This window comes from Canis lupus, chromosome X, assembly GCF_048164855.1.
Source record: "Canis lupus baileyi chromosome X, mCanLup2.hap1, whole genome shotgun sequence".
NCBI lineage: Eukaryota > Metazoa > Chordata > Mammalia > Carnivora > Canidae > Canis > Canis lupus.
Genome location: NC_132876.1, coordinates 111,142,816 through 111,166,655, shown reverse-complemented (window position 1 = coordinate 111,166,655; position 23,840 = coordinate 111,142,816). Strand labels below are relative to the sequence as shown.

At 41.5% G+C, this 23,840-nt stretch overlaps 1 protein-coding gene across 15 annotated transcripts in view; it reads right to left on the bottom strand.

Moving 5' to 3' along the window:
• The window catches only part of RAI2 (retinoic acid induced 2), a 388,421-nt gene that overhangs the window by 60,338 nt on the left and 304,243 nt on the right, over positions 1-23,840 (bottom strand). For 2 of the 15 annotated variants that reach the window (XM_072817163.1, XM_072817165.1), the window contains one exon: positions 6,528-6,672. The exons of 12 other annotated variants lie outside the window; for them this stretch is intronic. The gene's annotated coding sequence lies outside the window, so the exon portion shown is untranslated. Of the gene's footprint in view, positions 1-249; positions 454-6,527; positions 6,673-23,840 lie in introns of those variants that run through there. One more of the 15 variants, XM_072817167.1, reaches the window with a different exon arrangement.

Here is a 23,840-nt window from a genome sequence, read left to right as displayed (position 1 = left end):
CGGCGCCGGGAGCGGGAGCGGGGCCCGGGGACGCCGCACGGGTGGCGGCCGCGGCCCGCGTCCCCGCCCCCGCCCGGCCCTCCCAGCTGGCCCCGGCCTCCGGGCGCCGTCCTGCCCACGGGAGCAGGCCCCTCCCCGGGCGCCGGGCCCCGCCAGGCGCGCCCAGCCCGGCGCGCCCCCTGCGTCCCGGCGGCAGGTCCGCGCGGGGCGGGGGGACCCCGGCCCGCACTGGGGCGCCGCGGCGGCTACCTCGCAATCGCGGCCGCCGCCTCCAGGAAGCCACGGGGTGGTCGCGGGTGCGGGAACTCTCCGGCCTGGCCTCGCCGCCCGCCGCCTGAAGGGGGTGCGCAGCGGTGGGAGCCGCCGTCGCCGCTGTCACCGAGCCGCTGTCGCCGCTGCTGCCGGTTGTGCGTGAGTGTGTGCGCGCCTGTGTCCGGGCGAGTGTGTGTCTGCGTGCGGCGCCCGGCCTTTACTATATACACCAAGGGGTGGGAGGAGGCGGGGAAGGGGAGGGCTTGGGGGAGGTGGCGGAGGAGGGGGAGCAGGAGGGGGGCGAGAGGGTACCCGAGGAGGCGGCGGCGGAGGAGGGACAGGTGATCGCGCCCACGGGGAGGGCGTGGCTGGGGGCGGTGCGCGGTGGCAGGAGGAAGGGGCGCCCGAGGCGCGGGCCGGGGGAGGCGGTGCTGGACACCGGGGGGCCGGGGATCCTGCTGCCCACCGGCAGGCCGGGGACCCTTCCACGCCCCAGGATGAAGAAGAGCGAGACCAGAGCCCAGGAGAGACGAAGCGGCTGGCTGATGGAGGCGGGAGGGCCGGGGAGGGCTCGCGATCACCCCCTAAAATGCCACTGTGATACAGGCACAAGGTCCTTCTCACGAGGTGTCACATTATTAAAGACAAAACGAGCCCACAGACGTAATCTAATTTCCACAAACTTGCCTGAGAGGTGTTTTTGTTTATTAGTCTAACATTTCTTAACCACCTGGTGTTTGCCAGACACGGAGGCTAAAACCTGGAGTTACAGAGATGACTGAATATACGGTTGCTCGCCAGTAAATAAGGAATAGGTATTAGCAGCACTAGTGACCGTTTGAAAATAAAATAAAAACCCTGAATCCTATAAATATTTTAAGAGAGCAAAAGAAGCAACTGCACTGGGTTAAGGAATCCCTACAGATGTAGATTTTTTTTTTTTCTGGAAATAAAAACAGGACGAAGATATTTGAGAGAACGGCAGAGCTGAAGTTATTTCAATCAGAGCAGAGAGCAGTCTAATTCTAGGTCTCCTTTGCGTGATCAATCCTCCATCCCAACACCACGACTAGTAACCGTGACCTCCCTCTTGTAGAATTTGGGGTGGCCACACACAATGTGAAAGACATAGAGGGCAGCCTGGCAAGTTTATAATTGCTATGGGAACCTGACCTGGCGTCTGAGAGGTTCTATTCTAACTTTGTTGTGTTGCAAGCATGATGTGGTAGAGACCAGGGCCACATTATGACTTTTGTGGATGCTTTTGCCTTTGTGGGTTCCCTCCTCCATTAAAAAAAACCCTACAAGTTATATTTTACGATTGCATTGGTGTAAAGACAAATATATTAATATTACACGCTAATACATTTTCTTCGACCTAGAAGATCATCTTTTCTTTTGATTTTAAAAGAAATGAAAACATTTCTATGGGCTCCTAAAAGTATTGTGGGCTCCGAGCACTGTGCCTACTGTTCCTAAGAAAGACGCAATCTTGAAGGTACCATTCCTTGATACTGAATTTCCTCCTTCGGGGGGAAAAAAAAAACCAGTTAAATTAAGAAGTACCGAGTTGACATAGAGGCAGAAAGACACACAGTACAAGTTTAAGAATTGATAATAATGAATATCAGCAGAAAGTACCGGTTCCTACTTGTTTTGGTCAGGCTCTTGAGGTCTTAAATCAGCTTCGAGTCATTAATGATACCTGTGGAAATATGTCTGTGAATGTGTCTTCAGCCCTTCCAGTAGCCAAAGACTTCCTCTAGAGATCTCATGACGGTTCTGAATCCTTGGATCAGGTATGTGAGGTCTCTGTTGCCAGGACCTAGCCAGAATACAACTAAAGACACAGCTGGGCAATTATAATTGGGCAAGTTCATGGATGAGAGATCCATAAAGGTTTTGTGTGTGCTGAAGGGGTATGTGTGTATAAGGTAGGGATTGATATCCTGGAAGGCAATTACTAGCCTATTTCTTTTGTTGGCCTCATCACAACCCTGGGTTAATGTTTGATCCTCGCTGGCAGTTGTGATTCATATTTGCTGCCCTTTGAGGAGCTTATGTTTTCAGGAAAGACTATATTGATTCAGATTAATGCATAATAAACAGGCATTATGGTCCCACAGAAGTGTACAGTGGCACCCTTCTGTATTTTCATCGTGACTGCCCTTGCAGAGAGACGGAAAAAAGAGAAGTCCATAATTATAGAGCAGGTCTGGAGCGGGGAGGAGATGTCTGGGACAGAACTAAGACATTAATATGGAAGAATTGTATTCATATGGTTAAAGGGATGCCCAAGAAAATGGAGAGAAGAAAGGATATGCCCAAATAGCAGGAAAGAAACAAAAAATCTTCCAGGGCTGCTCACGGTGATTTTTGAGACCTCTGATTTTAATGATTGGGGATTTTAAGTAAGGACTCGAGAAACTTCCCAGGTCAGATCTGATTCTTTTATCTTATCTATATCTTGCTTTTCTAATACAGCATCTCCTCATGATCTAGTTTTCACATACTTGCCAGATGGATGATTCCTTTATTTATCCAATCAACATCTATTAAGCACCTGTTGTATGCCAGTCACTGAGCTAAGGGCTGCAGTTAGAGAGATGGTTAACATAGGGTTGCTGACCCCAAGGAGCTCAGAGGCTAATAAATGAACTGTTAATGATGCACTGTGACACTATACGGTGCATGAGAAGTTGTCACATGGACTCAGTGAACCCCCAAAGGAGTGGGGCTAGCCTCATGATGGAGAGAGTCGAGAATGGCTTGGGGCAGAGCAGTCAGAAAGGACTGCACAGAGATGGTGACAAGAGCAGAGCATTGAGAAATAAATAGGAGTTTTTCAAAGTAAGGGAAAGACATTACAAATGAAAGGAACTGCAGGCACCAAAGCTCAGATGCACAGCACAATCTGGAGGCTGCAGATATTTTGTGGGACTGGAACAGAGGCTGTGAAGAATAGCAGGGGTGGAGGTGGAGGAGGCTGGGGGGCAGCCGAGGTCCCTGATCTGTCGTTTAAAGGAGCTTTTTTTTTTGTAGTCAACGGGGAGCCAATGAAGACTTTAAGCAAGGGGGTGAACCAAGAAAGAGTTGGGTTGAGGAATGCACACTCTGCTGGTGGGTGTGAAGGGCCAATTGGAGGGAGTGAGGTCAGTAGCAGGAAGACCAGGTGAGAGAGGCTGTGGCAATTATCAGAGTTTGACTCAAGGTAGTACCAGCAGAGATGAAAAGTAAGAACTTGAGTCAAGTTCTACTCAGGCTGCAGAACTGAAAGGATTCAATGATGGAGGAAACAGGAGGAGTTAGGGTCCCTGGCACCAGGCTTTCAGAATTGGTGACAGGGTGGGTTGGGGTGTGGTCAATGCAATAGAGGTCCTAGAGAGAGAAGCAGATTTGGGACTGGCGATGATGAATGCTATATGTTCCCCCAGAAGCAGATCCTGAGACAAGGATTCAAGTGCAGAAAGTTGATTTGGAAGGTGTAGGGAGACACTGGTAGGGGAGTGGGGGAGGCAGACAGAGGGATGGCAGCCAATGGGGATACGTTATCAAGGCCAGTTACCACTGTGAAGCTTAAGTCCATGGGCAAACTCTTGGATATGATACAAAACACCCACTTCAGAACAGTCCCACAAAGAGGAAGCTGGTTGAGGGCTGCCCAGGGAATGCTGGTTTTCTGGCAGTTCTGGCCTGCCACCTAGCATAGGCAGAGAGTCCTTCTCAGGTAGAGAGAGAAGATACCAGCAGCTGGATGTCTGTGGAACACACTAGGATGGTAGCATCCAGGGGATGTGGGTGGAGCACCATCTGTGTCTGCTCCAGGGAGTTCTGGTTAGGGCCTCCTGAGTGGGAAGTGCCCGCTGGGTAACCACATAGACAAGTCCAGTAGGCATGTGCAGGAGCAGAAGGTCAAGATCTAAGCTGAAGACCTAAATTTGGGAGTTGTTGGGTCCCGGATGCTGGCTGAACCAGTGAGTATTAAGCTCTGTGGAAGACATATGTGACTTGAGCTGGTGGCTGAGTCCATCACCCTGTAGTAATGCCGACATGATCTGCATAAACATCACGGTGGGTTTCTCTAAGGAGTGCCAGGAAGCCCTGGGGTTGTGACTCATGGGTGTGAATGTGTCTGGGGAAAAGGGCCCATTGCTTTCAAAAAATTTTTAGGGAATCTATATCTTACTAAATTTGAATCATGTATTTAAAATTGAGAGCCTTTAAAAAAAATTAGTGGTCAATAGTATTTACCACTATAAGTGATCGAGTGAGGCAGGCATCTGAAAACATGATCACAATGCAAAGGGGCAAAAGCTGAAGAAAAAAAATGTGCAAGGGGTAATTAAAGCAGAGGATTGAAATGAAACCCAGGCTTGGGGGAAGAAGATGGAAAGCATTCAGAGAAAGAGTCCAGTAAGAAAGACTTTTCTACCTGAGGAACATTCAAAGGCCACGGGGTAAGACAAAGGTTGCCACTATTTGATAGAACCGAGACCTTTAACGTGGTCTGCATGGAGGCTTCAAGTAGCCTTCACTTGAAGATTTTATATGAATTGTATTATGTCTTGATTTTATCCAAAGGGTACAGTACATTCATATGAAGTCTCTGCCAATTTTAGCGAAGACCAGATCAAAGGATATGCCAGCTGGTTCTTCAGACAGGTATCCCACAAGCACATCGCAAACAGTTGTGACTTCGCAGGAGGAAAGTACACGCTGAAACACACAGAGTAATAAAGTACTGTCCTTGCTCTGCACTGAAGTCTCTCATAATCTAGCCTCACAATCAGGAGAGCATTTGACCTCAGAGGATTTTGAGAAACTGTCAGGAATAAGAAGCAGGCCCATTTTAAAGGATTTTGCTTGTGGCCACTCCAGTCTGCATTCCTCTTTCCGAAGAGAACCCTAAAGTTGTTCAGGTGTCCATCCCTCTCCATGGAACGATATGCCTTGGATCTGAGCCTAGCTTTAGGGTGGGGACCACTTGTCCGAGGCAAATGGCATCCCTCCTTCTATAATGTGGACCAAACAGACGAGAGGAGAGACCTGCTTGGGGCTCTATGGGTGAGTTCTGACTCTTCCAGGAAAGCCACTCTCCCTGACCCAATGGACTGTAGATAATGAACCACATTTGCAAGTGGCAGCAAATACATAATGCAGGTGACCATATATCTGATCACTGGGACACTGCCGAGAGTGAATGGGTTGCCATGACTCATGGTCAGGGCAAAAGGCATAAACTGGGTCTTCCCACTGGAGCAGGATGAATGGTCATGATGATGCTAGGAGCCAGGCCTAGGAGGCAGCTGGTGCTCAAGGTGGCACAACAAAGGAGAGAAAGAGCCTAAAACTCTGATGACGTTACTGAACAGCTGGAGCAACTAACCACTTCTGGAGCCACCTGAACTCGCAGTCCCGGTTGTACAGGTTACTACACCGTCTCATAGCTTCAGCTTCTTGGAGTCAGATCTCCATTGCTTGCGATTGAAAGCATCCTAAGACATACATGCAGTTACAGAATTGTTTTAATTTTGTTCTGTTTTGCTTCATCCCAGATGGGGTAGGGGCCATCCTGGAATCAAGAGATGTGACAAAAACAAGCGGAGAGAGGAAGTAGGTGAGCAATTGATATTGTAATCTGACTTTAAGGACAAGTATAAATAAGAAGACGGTTGAAGCCCACAGCTCTGCCCAAGTTGGAAGGCCAGCCCCGGGGATCCCTGGGTGGCGCAGCGGTTTGGCGCCTGCCTTTGGCCCAGGGCGCGATCCCGGAGACCCGGGATCGAATCCCACGTCGGGTTCCCGGTGCATGGAGCCTGCTTCTCCCTCTGCTCGTGTCTCTGCCTCTCTCTCTCTCTCTCTCTCTCTCTCTGTGACTATCATAAATAAATAAAAATTTTTAAAAAAATAAAGAAGGCCAGCCCCGTACATGGTGGTTCTCATCCCAGCAGCGCCTCCCAGGCCCGCTTCTGCCTCAAGAAAGGGCTCAGAGTCCTGTGCCCAGGGGCCAGGGGCAGGAGAGCTTAGTTCTATCTCTGGCTCTCTCAGTGCTCTGAGTGGTTTTGCTCTGCTCTCTCTAGCTGTCTTCCCCATGAAGTCCCATCTTTCTGACCTGACTGTCATCATGGGGAGGGGGCATGGCCTACACCTCCCACAGAACCCACCTTCCTTCTCTCTAGGTAAGACGCCTTCAGTAAGCCATGGCTAATCACGATTCTCTCCCCTCACATTTGTGCTTTGGTCTCTTATTCCCAAGGGGCTTCAATACCCCTTACCTAGTACGAGCCTTACAACCTTCCTTTTCCATGTGGAGGAAGCAGGTGGCCAGACTGGGTTTGGAGTCATGTGACTGTCACCTGAGGGTATCAGGGTTTGTCCACATTAGTGGGGAGCTCCGTACAAGCTAAGCGAGGAGCCAGGCTGCAGGAGACAAAGAAGAGTGCATGTTTATCAGCAAAAGGGGACCAGAAACAAAAATTAAAGCCGGGAAAGAGACCTGGAGTCATGGGGCATGAAATAATAGGTAGTGGATTTTGATTAAGAGGAAAATAGACTCAGATTTGGTTTTGGAGAGCTAAATTATTTTGCTGGATGGGAAAACAATGCCAACTATAACACGACGGTGTTTGAAATACCGGCACGTGAAGGACCAAGAACAGGCAGGCTCAGAGATGACCCCACACGACCCAGCCTTCCGACGGGGAAAATGATGTTCAGCAGACACACACACACACACACACACACACACACACACACACACACAGCTTTACACAAGCCAAGTCCTCTTCTCTCTCCAGGTGTCAGACTTACCTTTCCTTTCTTAAAAATTTATTCAAATAATGAACCAGATTGATCTCTCAGTAAGAAGGGGAAACTCTTCAAGTTGCCCTGGGTGACGGACATCGACAATCAGACTATCATCCAAAGCAATCATAACAAATAACTGCGGAGACCCTCCACGGCGGCAGTGTTCATGTTAAAGGAGACAGCAAGCAGCCGCCCCTAAATATCCCCGCTGGCCTGAAACCACCGTCCCCTGTCCTGGCGCTGCGGTGACAGCAAGGGTCTATCTCTGCCATTGTCTCTTGGAAGAAGAGCAAGGAGGGCTTTCTCAGCCAGCAAACCCGTGGGTTGCTGGGAGTGATGACCTCCCTCCTAGATCCAACCTACCCGACCCAGCTAGCACTCTGTTTACAAACAAACCAGAAGGTGGCCGGCAATGTCACAAATGGTCCCTGCCCCCAGGTGATCGCCCGCTCCCCTAACCCTCCAGTGGGGGCGGCCTGTTGGGTGTGTCCAGTTCACATATGGCAAGTCTCTCCAACATCACTGACAAAGTTTCTGTTGCTGTAAGTTCAAGAGGTGAAACGGGTTGACGAGGTCTTTCATTTGGGAACAGGGCAGCGTGTATAATATAGAAGGGGCTTTAATCATGCCGTCTTCAGCTGCTAGAATTTCTCAAAATCTAGAATTTTATGAGCAGAACAATTTCAGAGAAAGAGGAAAAGAGAACAAGGTGAAATCTCTCTTGCCAGGACGGCCAGCAGCTTTCCTTGCTGTCCTTTGCATTTGTGGCCTCTCTGTGCCAGGTCCACATCCGGGCTCCTGGGAGATTGCTCGACGTCAGCCCCTGCCCACCTCGGCCCCTCGCAGGTGACTCCTCTCATGCTCTTCATCCCTACGATTATGCCTGCCCAATTTCTGAACCAGACCAGCAGTGTGTCGGGTGGGACATGACACAGGATCTCCCGTCCGAGCTCCTTGTGTTCCCAAGGGCGTCGCTCAGCCACCAAGTTGAGTCACAGCACTCCCCAGTCATCCTCTCCGTGACCCCCTCCCACACTGGCCTCAGCCCTAGGATCAGACTTTGGGGTCTGCTTCTCTGCCTGGCTCTCGTGCCTTCCGCCGAACATACAGCTCCACCACCTGGTCCCACTCACTAAAGAATTTCCCACCAGTCTGTGATGGCCACGTTGCTGTCTGCATGGGACAGAGCTGGTTTCTCAGTCACGGACATTCCGCCTTACAGGGAATGCCCCCAAACTTGGCAAGAGCATTTGCATAAGTTGCAGACTACCACCATCCTCGACTACCTCCTTCACTCCTTCTTCTTAGATGTATCCTCATTAGAGATTTATAGTGATTGTTTTTGCTTTTTTGAAGAACAAACATTTTACAAACAAGGTGACCTTTTGAAAATGACAGTATTGCTTTAGAAAAAAATCATAATTAATATAGAAATACTTTAGATTACATATACTTTATTCTTTTAAAATGATTTTTCATTGTAACAGTCATTAAAAATTATATATAAGTGTAACAGGCTATTCTATCGTCAGTATAAACATTCACTCATAACCCCTCTCGATGATCTGTATATTCCCTTCAAGTTTTTCTCTTTATAGCACTTACCCATCAGAAATAATATTACATATGATTTTACTCCCGCTCTTGTCTCTTAATATCTTCAACCAATAAGCATTTCCCATAGCATTCTGATAATATTTCATAATCAAAACAGACATTTTCGATGGTTCAGTGAACGGTTTTATCAAGTACATTCATCACCATATACTTAGCTTTTCCCCTACTATTGGAAGTGTGGGCTACTTCCAAATTCTGCTATTGTAACAAGCACTACAATTAGTTTCTTTGTGTATATCAATGTTCCCATTAATAATTATTTCTCAGAATAAATACACAGCTGTAATATTTCTGGGGCAGACACAGAAACATTTACATGCTGCCAAACTGATTTTAAAAACGATATTCCACTAAGTAAGTATGAGCTCTGAGAGTACTTGCTTTACGAGTAAATCATTTTGGCCCAGCATAGGCCAAAATATTTGTCTTATTTTGTTTTAAACTAGATTTTACTGATTACTAGAGAGGTAGTCCATTTTTGTCCTTTCTACTTGTATACCTAAGGTATACTTGTATACCTCATCCGTTTATTGCTTTCACACACTTATTAATTAAATAATAGTATTTGCATCTTATTTGTGTGTATGTGTCCTTTATTTAATACAATGTAAATGCAAGTCACAACAGCAACAAACAAATCCCAAAAGTAGGACTCCTGGATTATATGGGAGCTCTATTTTTAATTATTTTTTTTAAAGTAGGCTCCATGTCCAGCATGGAGCCCAATGAGGGGCCTGAACCTATGACCCTGAGATCAAGACCTGAGCTAAGATCGAGTCAGATGCTTAACTGACTGAGCCACCCAGTGCCCCTCTACTTTTAATTTTTTGGAGGAGCCTCCATACTGTTTTCCATGAGGGCTGTACCAATTTACATTCCCACCAGCAGTACACAAAGGGTCTCTCTTCACACTCTCAATATTTTTTATTCTTGTCTTTTTCATAATAGCTGTCTTAATAGGTGAAATGATATCTCATTCTGCTTTTGATTTGCATTTCCCTGATGATTAGTTCTGTTGACCACTTTTTCATGTACCTGTTGGCTACTTGTATGTCTTCTTTGGAAAAATATCTATTCAGGTCCTTTGCCCATTTTTAATTGGATTATTTGTGGGGTTTTTTGCTATTGACTTATAATGAGTTCCTTATATATTTTGGATATTAGCCTCTTCTATACCTCAGATACATGGTTTGCAAATATTTTTTCTCATTCTCTATGTTGCCTTTTCATTTTGTTCATTGTTTCCTTTGCTGCCTAAAAACTCACTTGTTTATGTTTGCTTTTGTTGCTTGTGCTTTCAATGTCATATAAAAAAATCATGGCCAAGACCAATGTCAAGAAGCTTTTTCTCCATGTTTTCTTTTAGGAGTTTTAGCTTCAGATCTTGCATTTAAATTTTTAATCTGGGATCCCTGGGTGGCGCAGCGGTTTGGTGCCTGCCTTTGGTCCAGGGCGCGATCCTGGAGACCCTGGATCGAATCCCACATCACGCTCCCGGTGCATGGAGCCTGCTTCTCCCTCTGCCTGTGTCTCTGCCTCTCTCTCTCTCTCTGTGACTATCATAAATAAATAAAAAATTTTAAAAAAATAAATTTTTAATCCATTTTGAGTTACTTTTTTGTGTATGGCATAAAATAAGGGTCCAATTTCATTCTTTTATGTGTGTATATCCAGTTTTCCCAACACCATTTATTGAAGAGACTATTCTTTCCCTATTGTGTATTCTAGGTGCTCTTGTCAAAAAAGGTTAGTTGACCATATATGTGTGTGGGTTTATTTTGGAGCCATCTGTTATGTTCCACTGATCTATGTGTCTGTTTTTATGCCAGTATCATAGTGTTTTGATTACTATAGCTTTGAAATATAATTTGAAACCAGGAAGTGTGATGCCTCCAGTTTTGTTCTTTTTGCTCAAGATTGTTTTGGCTATTTGGGGTCTTTTGTGGTTTCATTTATCTCTTGGATGCAAAGATGGTTCAACATACAGAAATCAATAAGCATGATGCACCACATTAACAGAATGAAGGCTAAAAACCATATGATCATCTCAGTAGATGTAGAAAAAAGCATTTGAAAAAATTCAACATCTTTCACGATAAAAATCTCTCAATAGATGAGATATAGAAAGAATACACCTTAACATAATAAAGGCCATAAATGACTAGTCCACAGCTAATATCATACACAACAGTAAAAAGCTAAGAGTTTTTCCTCTAAGACCAGAAATAACACAAGGGTGCCTACTCTCTTCACTTATATTCATCAGAGTACTGGAAGTCCTAACTAGAGCAATTAGGTAAGAAAAAGAAATAAAAGGCATCACAACTCAAAAAGAAGATATTAGATTGTCTCTTTGCAGATGACATTATGTTATATAGAAAAAACCCTAGGGGCTCCTGGGTGGCACAGTTGGTGAAGCATCCAACTCTCGATTTCAGCTCAGGTGATGATCTCATGGTCATGGGGTCAGGCCCCATGTCGGGCCTATGCTCAGCACAGAGTCTGCTTGAGATTCTCTCTCTTTCTCTGCCCTTCCCCCTGCTCATGTTCTCTCCCTCTTTCTAAAATAAATAAAATCGGTATGCCTGGGTGGCTCAGTGGTTGAGTGTCTGCCTTTGGCTCAGGACGTGATCCCAGGGTCCTAGGATTGAGTCCTATATCAGGCTCCCCACAAGGAGCCTGCTTCTCCCTCTGCCTATGTTTCTGCCCCCCCGTCTCTCTCTATCTCTCTCTGTCTCTCATTAATAAATAAATAGGATCTTTTAAAAAATAAAAATACAGTAAATAAAATCTATTTTTAATCTTGTTAAATATGTTTTCTGGGACGCCTGGGTGGCTCAGGGGTTGAGCGTCTGCCTTTGGCTCAGGGTCTGATCCCGGGATCCAGGTTCGAGTCCCATATCGGGCTCCTTGCGGGAGGCCAGCTCCCTCTGCCTGTGTCTCTGCCTCTGTGTGTGTCATGAATAAATAAATAAAAATCTTTTTAGAAATGTGTTTTCTGTATCAAGGGCTAGTGATTAACTGATTTTTTTTCTTTAGTCTGTTGATATGATATATTACATTGATTTATTTTTTAAAAGACTATTTTTTTAGAGCAGTTTTAGGTTCACAGAAAAATTGAGAGGAAGGTATAGATTTCCCATATAGCTGCAACCCCTCCACAGGCATAGCCTCCTCCCCCATTATCAATATCATTCATAAGACTGGTACATTTGTTACAACTGAAGAACCTACACTGATACATCATAATCACCCAAAGTCTTTGATTTCATTCTTAGTGTTGCAACTTCTATAGATTTTGACAAATGTACAATGACACATCTCCATCATTATAACACCATACAGAGGACTCTAACTACCCTAAAAATCCTACGTGCTTCAGCTATTCATCCCTCCTCTCTCCCCTAACCCCTGCAACCACTAATCTCTTTACTGTCTCCATAGTTTTATCTTTTCCAGAATGTCATATATTGGAATCATAAGTATGTAGACTTTGGGATTGGCTTCTTTCACTTAGTAATATGCATTTAAGGTTCTTCCATGTTTTTCCATGGCCTTATAGGTCACTTCTTTTAAGTGCTGAATAATATTCCATTGTCTGCACGTAGCATGGTTTATTTATCCATTCGCTTACTGATGGGCATCTCAGTTGCTTTGAGGTTTTGGCAATGATGAGTAAAGCTGCTATAACTATCCATCTGCGGGTTTTTGTGTGGACATGCTTTCAGCTCCTTTGGGTAAATACCAAGAAGTGCGATTGCTGAATCCTAAGGTAAGAGCATGTTCAGTTTTATAAGAAACTACCCAACTGTCTTCCAAAGTAGCTGGACCATTTTTAATTCCCACCAGCAATGTATGAGAGTTCCTGTTGCCCCACATCCTCACTAGCATTTGGTGTTGTCAGTGTTCCAGATTTTGACATCCTAATAGGTGTGTAGTGGGATCTCACTGCTGTTTTAACTTGCCTTTCCCTTATAACATATGATATGAAGCACCTTTTTATATGTTTATTTGCCATCTGTACATCTTCTTTGGTGAGGGGTTTGTTAAGGTCTTTGGCCATTTTTTAATTTGGTTGTTTCTTATGGTTGAATTTTAAGAGTTCTTTGTATTTTTGGATAACAGTCCTTCATCAGATGTGTCTTTTGAGAATCTTTTCTCCCAGCCTTGTCTTCCGATTCTCTTGGCACTGTCTTTTGCAGAGCAGAACTTTTAATTCTAAAAAAGTCCAGCTTACCAATTATTTCTCTCTTTGGTTTATCTAAAAGGTCACTGCCATTCCCAAGTTCATCTAGGTTTTCTCCTATGTTATCTTCTGGAAGTTTTATAGTTGCATTTTATGTTAAAGTCTATGATCTACTTTGAGCGAATTTTTGTGAAAGGTGTGAGGTCTGTGCCTAGGTTAATTTTTTTTGTTTGTGAATGTCCAGTTGTTCCAGCATCATATGCTGAAGAGACTATTTTTACTCCATTGTATTGTGTTTGCTCTTTTGTCAAACATCAGCATTAGTATGTTTTTGAATGTTGAACCAGACTTGGCATATCTGGAATAAATTCCACTTGGTCTTGGTGTATTCTTTTTATACATTGTTTAATTTGATCTGCTAATATTTTGTGGAGGACTTCTGTGTCTAAGTTCATAAGCAATATTGGTGAGTAGTTTTTTTGGTTTTGTTTTTGTTTTCGGGTTTTGGGGGGTACTGGCTGTTCTAGTTTTGGTGTCAGAGTAACATTTGCTTCATAAAATAAATTGGAAAATTTTCCTCCTCTTCTATTGTCTGGAAAAGTTTTGTATAATTGGTGTTAAGTCTTCTTTAAATGTGTGGTGAGATTCTCTTATGAAACTGGGCCTGAGGGGTGCCTGGGTGGCTCAGTCAGTTAAGCATCTGTCTTTAACTCAGGACATGATCCCACAGTCCCAGGATGAGCCCCACATTGGGCTCCCTGCTCCTTGGGGAGCCTGCTTCTCCCTCTTCCTCTCCCTCTGCCTGCTGCTCCCCCTGTTTGTACACACTCTCTCTCTGTGTGTCAAATGAATAAATAAAATATTTTTAAAAAAATTTTTTTAAATTATTTTTTTTAAAAAGAAACTGGGCCCAAAGAATTCTATTGGAGGGGGTTTTAAAATTACAAATTCAGTTTCTTTAGTCATCAGAGGACTATTCAGAATATCTATTTTGTTTTGGTAGCTTGTGGTTTTAGAAGGATCAGTCTATGTCTTCTAAGTTGTTAAATGTATTGGTATAAATTCCTTGTAGTATTCCTTCATTAATTTTTAAATGATTAATAAGATCTATAGTTATATAAATTTACTGATATTGGTGACTTATTTCTTTTCTATTTCCATTCGTATCAGCTGTATTAGAACTTTATCAACATTATTTTTTGAACCAAAATTTTAATTCACTAATTTTTACTGTTATTTTCCTCTTTTTAATTTCATTTCATCTTGCTATTGTTTATTTTATTCTTTTCCTAGTTTCTTGAGATAGAAACTTTGGTTATTGATTTTTGATCTTACCTTTTTTCTGCTATAAATTTCCCTCTCAGCACTGCTTTAGCTGCATCCCATACGTTTTCTTCTGTTGTGTTTTTATTTTCATTTTTTTCTGTAGTTTTTTTATTTCATTGGAAATATCCTCTTTGACACTTGAATTATTTAGGAGTGCTTAATTTTCAGATGTTTAGACATTTTCTTGTTCTTTTTTTTCCTGTTATTGGTTACTAGTTTGATTCCATATGGTCAGAAAACATGCTAAGTATGATCACAATGCTTTCAAATTTGTTGAATTTTGTTTTACGGCTCTAGATATTGTCTATTTCGATGACTGTTACATGGATGCTATTGTTGAGTAGAGTGTTTTATATATGCCAATTAGATACTGTTGGTTGATTATGTTATTCAGATTTTCTATATCCTCTTTGATTTTCTGACTAATAATTAATTCTTTAATTGCTGAGAGGCAAATGTTGAAGCCCCTGACTCTAATTGTGAACTGGTCTATTTCAATTTTCAGGTCTATTAGTTTTGCTTCATTCATTCTAAGGCTCTGCTGTTTGATGCATACATAGCTAGAGTCATTATAGCTAATAAATGTTTTGACCCTTTCATTATTATATAATGCCCTTCTCTGTCTTTGCTAATTTGCTTTCATCTGATATTTTGCTTTCATCTGTCTACTTTATCTGATATTAATATAGCCTCTCCTAATTGTTTTAGTTAATGCTTATATAGATCTGTTTCCATCCTTTTACTTTCAACCTCCTATAACATAAAATTTGAAGTGATTTTTTGACAAACTGCATATATTTGGTCCTGTTTTTTAAATCATTCAAAGAGTCTGCATTTTTATTGGTGTATTGAGACAATTTACATTTAAGATAATTACTGATAGAGCTTAAGTCTGCCACTTTATTATTTTTTTATTGTTTCTTCTTTCTCTTTTTGTTATCCTGTGGATTACATGAACATTTTTAAAGAATCCATCTTGCATTCTTCATAGTGTTTTTAAATGTCTCTTTGTATAGCTTTCTTAGTGGTTGCTCTGGATAGTATATCATAAATATATGGTGTAGCACAGTCTAACACATCAACATTTTGCCACTTCAAGTTAGGTCCCTTTACTCTCATTACTTTCAGCCATTATTTTCTTGAGTATCAGATGGTATTATAACTTTTGTTTCAATCATAATATACAATTTGTAACATTTGGGAGTAGAAGGATAGTCTACTGTATTCACCCATATGGCTGCTCTTTCTATTGTTCAAGAAAGTAAATAATAAAGTTAAGGGCAGAAATAAATGAGATAAAGACTAGAGAAAGGAGGGAGGGGCAAGATGGCGGAAGAGTAGGGTCTCCAAATCACCTGTCTCCACCAAATTACCTAGAAAACCTTCAAATTATCCTGAAAATCTATTAATTCGGCCTGAGAATTAAAGAGAGAACACCTGGAATGCTACAGTGAGAAGACTAGATAAACAATAAAAAAGATCAATGGAATTAAGGTTTTTTTTCTTGAAAAGATTAAATTGATGAAGCTTTAGACCAAGAAAAGATTCAAATAAATAAATTATAAATGAAAGAGGAGACATCACAATTGATACCACAAAAATAAAAAGGATCACAAGAGACTACTATGAAAAATTATGTGACAAAAATTGGATATCCTAGAAGAAATGGATAGGTTGCTAGAAAGGTACAACCTACTAAGACTAAATCATGAAGAAACAGGAAATCTGAACAGACTAATAATGAGTAAGGAGATTGAATCAGTAATGAAAAAAACCTCCCAACAAAGAAAAGCCTAGGACCAGATGGCTTCACTGGTGAATTCTACCAAACATTTAAAGAAGAACTAGTGCCAATCCTTCTCAAACTCTTCCAAAAAATTGAAGAGGAGGGAACATTTCCAAACTCATTTTACTATGCCAGCATTACCCTGATACCAAAGCCAGACAAGCACACTATAAGAAAGTCACAGGCCTATATCTTTGATGAACATAGATGCAAGAATCCTCAACAAAATACTAGCAACTGAACTCAACAGCACATTAAAAGGATTATACACCATGATCAAGTGGAATTTAACCCTGGGATGCAAGGTGGTTGAACATATACAAATCAATAAGCAGGATACATCACATTAACAGAACAAATTATAAAAGCCACTATCATCTCAATAAACATAGAACAATTCAACATCCTTTCATGATAGAAAAGACTCTTAGCAAATTAGGTATAGAAAGAATGTATCTCAATATGGCAAAGGCCATATATGACAAACCCATAGTTAACTCATACTCAAGGGTGAAAAGGTAAAAGTTTTTCCTGTAATATTGGGAACAAGACAAGGATGCTTACCTTTACTTCTAGTCAGCATAATACTGGAAGTTCTATTGAGAGCAATTGGACAAAAATAAACAAATAAATAAATAACCGCCTAAATTGGAAAGGAAGAAATATAATTGTCTCTGTAGATGACGTGATCTTATATAGAAAATCCTAAAGATTCCACCAAAAAACCCGCTAGAACTAATAAACAAATTCAGCTAAGTTGCAGGATACAAAATTAACTTTCTTCCTTCTTGATGCTTCAAGATTCCTTGTCTTATAACTTCCTTTCTGCTTGAAGAACTTCCTGTAGCCATTATTTAAGTGTAGGTCTGGTAGCAACAAATTCTTTTGATTTCTCTTTATCTGCAAATGTTTTGATTCCCCTTCACACCTAAAGGGTATTCTTTCCTTCCAGAACTTGAAAAGTACCATACCACTTCCTTCTGTCTTCCATGGTTTCAGATAAGAAATCCACTGTTCTTCAAATTGGTGTTCCCTTATAGGTAATGTGTCATTTCTGCTGCTTTCAAGATTTTGTCTTTGTCTTTAGTTTTTAGAGGTTTACTTATGCTGTTTTTACATGATTAAAAAAAATTTAGCCTGTTGGGGCTTGCTCAGATTCTTGTATCTGTGTGTTTTCCTTTGCTAAACTGGCAGTGTTTTAAGTCATTATTTTTTCTAATATTCTTTCAGCCCATGCTCTTTCTCCTTTTCTTCTGGGACTCCAATGCTATGAATGCTCTCTTTGTCATTCCACAGGCTCATCCTGAGAGTCTATTTTTTTCCAATCTATTTTCCTTTTCAGATTGGGTAAATTTTATTAATTTGTCTTAAATTCAATGATTCTATCTGCTGACACATTTACTCTAGCATTGAGTTCATTTAGCAAGTTTTAAATTTTGGGGTACTGTAGTTTTCAGCTAGAAGATTTCCATTTTAATCTTTTTCATAACTTTATTTATTTTCTGAGATTTTCTATTTTTTCATTTATTTCACAAGAATTTGTTATTGCTTGTTGATGCTTTTTGTGATGGCTACTTTAAACTTGTGAGATAATTCTAACATCTGAGTCATCTCTGTGTTGGCATCAGTTGATTGTATTTTTTTCATTCAAGTTGTGATTTTCTGGCTCTTAATAAAATGAGTGATTTTCTCTTCTTTCTTTCTTTCTTTTTTCTTTCTTTTTTCTTTCTTTCTTTCTTTCTTTCTTTCTTTCTTTCTTTCTTTCTTTCTTTCTTTCTTTCTTTCTTTCTTCCTTCCTTCCTTCCTTCCTTCCTTCCTTCCTTTCTTTCTTTCTTTCTTTCTTTCTTTCTTTCTTTCTTCCTTTCTTTCTTTCTTTCCAATGGCTGACTTTCAATTGTATCCTGGACATTTTTAATATTATATTGTGAGACTCGAGGTCCTATTTAAATCTTTTATTTCAGCAGGTAGTTATCTGTTTAGGTTTAGCATGCAGGTCTTGACCTATTTTTTTAGTGTGGCTTGATTGACAGCTTAATTTTCAGAGCCTTTGCAGTATTTTTTGGAGTGCTTTGTTTATCTGGTGCTGCAGGAACTCCCACTGGTCCCTTGTGGTGCTGCTTGAGGGGAACAGAGGGGTTGCCCCAGTCAGACATCCTGATGTCTCTAGGTTGAAGAAGGGAATCTCTGACCCATTGGGATGAAGAATGTTTCCTGAGCCAGGCAGCTTATTGTGCAAAGCAGAATCTCTCTTGCCAGTGTCAACCTAGTACTTGGTGTCTCTTGGCAAGGGAGGAGTCTCAGGTCTGGCAAGGAAGGAGAGCACTTCCTTTAGCTGCTTGCTTTTAGTGGGGCTCCTAATCAATCCCCCCTGCCAGCACTGTCAGGATCACCTGGTGTTGTCAGAAGGCCTACTCTTTGATCTAGTGAAGAAATGAGCCCACCTGGGCTGCCCTGTGTTGCTAGGTTGAGGGTCTGAAAGTTCTAGGCCTGGGCTGCCTTCTGTTGGGTGGGGAGGGGAGAGGGAGATGTCATTCCTGCTGCTGTATTGTTCCTACAGTCCTAGGATCCCCAAACAGCTTGCCTTTTTCTTTCCACCTTCTAGAGTGTTCCTTTGATTGCCTCTTGAGTTCTTTCTAGGGTTTATAGTTGTACTTAGCAGGGGGAAGTAGGAAGAAATGGGTCTAAGCCATCTTGTCCAGAACAAAATTTCTTTTTTTTATTTCTTTTTAATTTTTAATCATTTATTTTAAAACTAAAGAACAACTGAAGAAAGTATAATTCTGATTATTATATGATTGCTACTAAAAATAATTTTGGATTGGAAATAAAGGACATTAAAAAAAATGATCTGCTCCAGGTATCTAATATACTAGCTATGCTACTGAGAGTGAGCAAAGTTAAAGAGAGATCAGAAAGATCGTGAAGAACAGCCTTGAAGTCAAGGGTGGAAAGAGTATTAAGAAGCTAAGAGAGGTTATTATTATATTTGCTTTATGATGGGATTAGAAACCAGAGGATCTGAAGCATTAGGTTGCTTGCCCAAAATTGCTTTGGCATTTGGCTGCAGGATGGTTGCAGAATTCGGGATTATGACATTCCAAGACCATGGTAACAGCAAACTGTTTCCCAGGGTGCCACTTTCAAACTCCAAACACAACATTTTCTAGAAGATATACTACAATAGCCAAGCCTACCTTTTGCCTATCTGGCAAATGAACAGAAAGTTTCAAAAGAAACAAATGTTTACTAAATTTGATTAGTATTGAATGTCTGTTATTAATTGTCACATAATCATCCTGTATGTAGGGGGCTTAATTAATGTGCAAAAATTCATTTCAAGATAATAATTATCAATGGAGTGCTTACTCTTGTAGAGTATTAAATTAGAATTGGCATTTGGATAAGTCTGGAAAACCGTTTCTTATGTCTTTCTTTTAGCGTCTGATTCTCAAGTTTATCTGTGACAATTTCTAATATTTCACATTTCTTCAAGTTTCTCTTGCCCATGATCTCTTTCATATAAGCTAAACCTTTGTTTCCAATAGTACGTGCAGGATTCCAGATAAAGCCTGACCACTTCCTGATTAAATATGTTTCAGTCTTTCATTAGATCTCACTATATAGCAGTATCTATATTCCTGCCTTTTTCAGGGTCAGTTTTTAGAAATCTAATGAAATCTAATATATATAACATATATATTATATATATATAAATTTATAATATTTAGAAGTTTTTTTTCCAAAGAGAAATTTGTTTTTAAAGAAACTTAAGAGGCTTCCTTACCCCCAAAAAATCCTCCAGGAAAACTATCTCCAAATGAAACCAAACTGCAGATAGCATTCTGGATGAAATTCACTACCCAATACAAAAAGTTTATGTATTTTGGCAAGTGCAATTGGGCTGTGATTATTTGTTATATTGAGCCATGGGAAACTACTCACTGGAAATAGATTAAGGTATCTTTGGAAAATCTCTTAACACTTTCAAGATGTTGGGATGCCATCTCACCTAACCCAAATTTCCTCCAGCATGTGAAATGGCCTCCCAGCATCCGGAAAAAGTGAACCAAGCTTCCAAAAGTGTCTGTTTTGCAATTAACTGACACTCCTGCCTGAGGTACAACTGGTTTCAAGGGTCTTAACTTCCTCCCGCATGTCTTATACTATTTGTGGTAAAAGTTACAATGCTTTGGTAATTTGAGACCTCAACTCACAGCTGAGCTATTAAATCATGACTCTATGAGCAGGTGAGATGGCAAGGATTTGAGTACAAATGATCAGGTTTATAAATTACAGGTGCAAGAATCCATCCACTAGTGTAGCTATTACTCAGTTTGGAAGAAGCTAAAGGTCAGAGCCACAAAATATGGTGTACAAATGATTTCACCAAGATTTTCACCTATAAATGCACTCATTTATAGGGCAGGTTTTAACATCTATAATCCTGCAACTTGGGGCAACTAGAAGCAAGTCTGCCCTTGCAAACCTGCCTAGAAGCACTAATATTATTAGTTCTCCTCCTCATTTGGTTTTCAATATAAGATCATCAACTAATGCTTTGGAATATTCCCCTGCACCAAAAACTGCCCTCATGTGAAGTGAACAGGTAAAAGGCATTGCTGTTTTATCTGCAGTGTGTCTGGCTTTGCAGTGCCAAGGAAAACTGGAGAAATTAGTTATTTGATGTTAAATAATAATTTGCTTATTTGAGAACTAAAAAATCCCAAATTATTATTGTAACCCAAATGTCTCCTGGGGGGAAAGCATGAGGTCAAATTAATCCAAACTCCCTGGATCTTAACTCTACCTGCTTATTCAGAGTCATCAGTGCTATGGTCTGAATATTTATGCCCCTCCTCAATTCATATATTGAAATCCTACCCTCCAAGATGATAGTATTAGGAGGTGGTGGCCTATGGGAGGTGATTAGGTCATAAAGGTGGAGCCCTCATGACTGGGATCAGTGCCCTTATAAAAGAGACCTCACAGAGTTCCTTGCCCCTTCTAGCATGTGAGGATACAACAAGGAGTCAGCAGTCTGCAACGTGGAAGTGGGCCTTCAGAACCCAATCATGTTGGCATTCTGATCTTGGTCTTCCAGCCTCCAGAATTGTGAGAAATAAATGTTTGTTTATAACCCACCCAGTTTATGGTATTTTTGTTATAGTAGCCTGAACAGACAGCTTTCTGGAAAAGCCCCCTCCCAACCAAGTATTTCTGGAGGGGTTTCACAGGGAGCTCGTGAACCAGTATGGCAGCTGTAGCCCCCACACATCCACTATGATCACATTTTTCTCCTCTCCTGCAATGGCTTCCCCTTGTCAGTGTCATCTACTCAAAAGTGGAGTGAGGGTCCCTTCCCAGTGCTGCTGCTGAGGGTTAAGAACTTCATTTTCCCAGTGAGTACACTCTCTTGTCATGCTCTCTAAATGGTCCATGATGCAGTAGCAGAGAGATATTCATTTGGGGGCAGCAGCCTAGAGAATGTCTCTCTTCTCTGTTGTGTGATATTCTTTGTCACCTGAGCCCCAAAGCAAAACTATGTGTGTTCAGTCTCATCAGAGCACCTCATAATAGAGTTCCTTCCATGTTAGATCTCAATAATGGCTTTCTCCATTGAGGCTCAAAACCATTGTACCCAACCAGCAAGAACAACAATCTTGCCTTTTACTCTCTTGTCCTCATTTCCAATCCTCCACACCTCTCTACCTTTGCACTACATGCATCAAACTCCTCTTTCTTCCTTCAGATGCAAAAGTCAAGAACTCAAGGGCTCATAGGCATCAATTCGGAGAAATGTTGCCCACTCTACCAAACCCCTCTGTTGCCAGTGGTGATTTTCTGTGAGAAAATCTTCATTCTTCATTGCCTTCAATCCTCCACTTGGCCTTGGCTGTTTCAACATGGCCTTGGATTCTCTACAGCAGTGGTCTCCAAAATGGGGTGGTCACACCCCAGGGGTGAGTGAGATAATACACTGGGGTGGAGGAAGCAAATGTCAGAATCAGTAGATAGATGTTCAGTTTTACTATTATTTACTACATAGATTTCTGCCAGTGTCCTCCATCGGTCTGTATGAGAGGGCCCAATGTTTTTCAAGGTATCCTGGGGAAGGAGTGAATGTTCAGGACACCTGGGTGGCTCAGCAGTTGAGCATCTGCCTTTGGCTCAGGGAATGATCCTGGAGTCCCAGGATTGAGTCCCGCATTGGGCTCCCTGCATGGACCCTGCTTCTCCCTCTGCCTATGTGTCTGACTCTCTCTGTGTGTCTCTCATGAATAAATAAATAAAATCTTCTTTAAAAAAAGTAGTGAATGTTCCATACTAGGAATAGTTGACAATGGAACCCTCATGTGATCATTTCTTTCAACATATTGGAAAGTATTACCATTGATGTGTTCCTGGTTAGGTGGTCAATTATGCTACCCAGTTTTAACTAATAACTCTCGAATTTGGCAAGTAGCTTAAAGAATCCCTGCAAAGAAACACAGATCAAGATATGACAATTAACCCAAGCTCACAAAAGTATAAGAGAAATGGCAGCACTAACACTTCTTCCACCCTGGTAGTAGCTCAGCCATATTATATAAAATAATGAATTCAAATCAAATTACTTAAAAGTGGAAGTTATCAAGAAATATGTTACTAATAATTATTTTAGTTTGGAGTCCCCCCCAAAACAGACCCCAAGACAAGGATTTAGATACAAGTATCTTATTTGGGGAGATGATTCCAGGAAGCACAGTGAGGTAGAGCGAAGTGACGTACAAAGGCAGGAAAACCAATAAAGCATATACTGATAAATGGATTACTACTACAGGCACCCAGGACCCTCTGAGGGATGGTGTAGAACAAAACTGTCCCTCCAAGGTACAAGGAAGTTGGAGTATTTATCCACTGACTCTTGTGGCTAAGAGTCATTTCTGGGGTGTGTTAGGTCCCTAACACTCTGGTTTCTCCCATTTATACTGACTACACTTTAATAGTCTAAGAATGCTTTCATGAGGAGAGACCCATTCTGCAGATGTCTGCTAGGATGGGCCAAGGGGATCTGGGTTGGACACTGATAGTGTCTGCCACCACAGTTAAACTTTTTGTGACTGCTTATGATTTCTTGAGCTATTAGATAATTATAGTAGGAAGCCATCACAGATGGAAAAACTTTAAAAAATATTACTCATTTTATCTTTTTCCTACCCTTTCAAAATGTATTTCTTTCCCCAATTTGAACAAGGGTTGATTGATTACCTGTAAAATTTGTTCAAACATTCCTCTTGTAAGGAAATATAGTAATCTTAAGTTGCAAAAAAATGTATTTTTTGTATGTGATTCATTATATACACAATACATCAGAGCAATCATACACAAATATAATTTAGAAACAAATATATCTACGTCTGTGATTCATGCCCCAACTATTTTCATTGATACAGGTGCCTGGATCAAATAAAGCCTTGGAGCTCTCTCCTCCTCTAAGGGAAGTTGGAATCTCAGAATGGTTTATGAGCACTAACTACAAATCCTGTTGAAATACCCCAGGCCAAAGGAGAGTCATAGGATAAAAATCATTAAACCTCTTTTTTGCCCAGAAGTATCTTACAAAGGAATGTCTCCCTCTGTTCTCACAAGATTCCTAGCAACTTGGATGCTTAACTTCTCTTTTGGCATCATGACATTTAAGAGCAGTTTGTTCTGTAGATGAAAATGTCAAAATATGGGGTTCATGGTGGGCGGGAAAGGAAGAAAATTATAAAGGAGGATGGTATTGAAAGGATGGGGTTCTCACATTACCAGTGGACCCTAAGAGAGGATGAGCTACCTCTCATGACATTTGACCATGCTGCCTTCTATGTTGAGAAGGGTCAC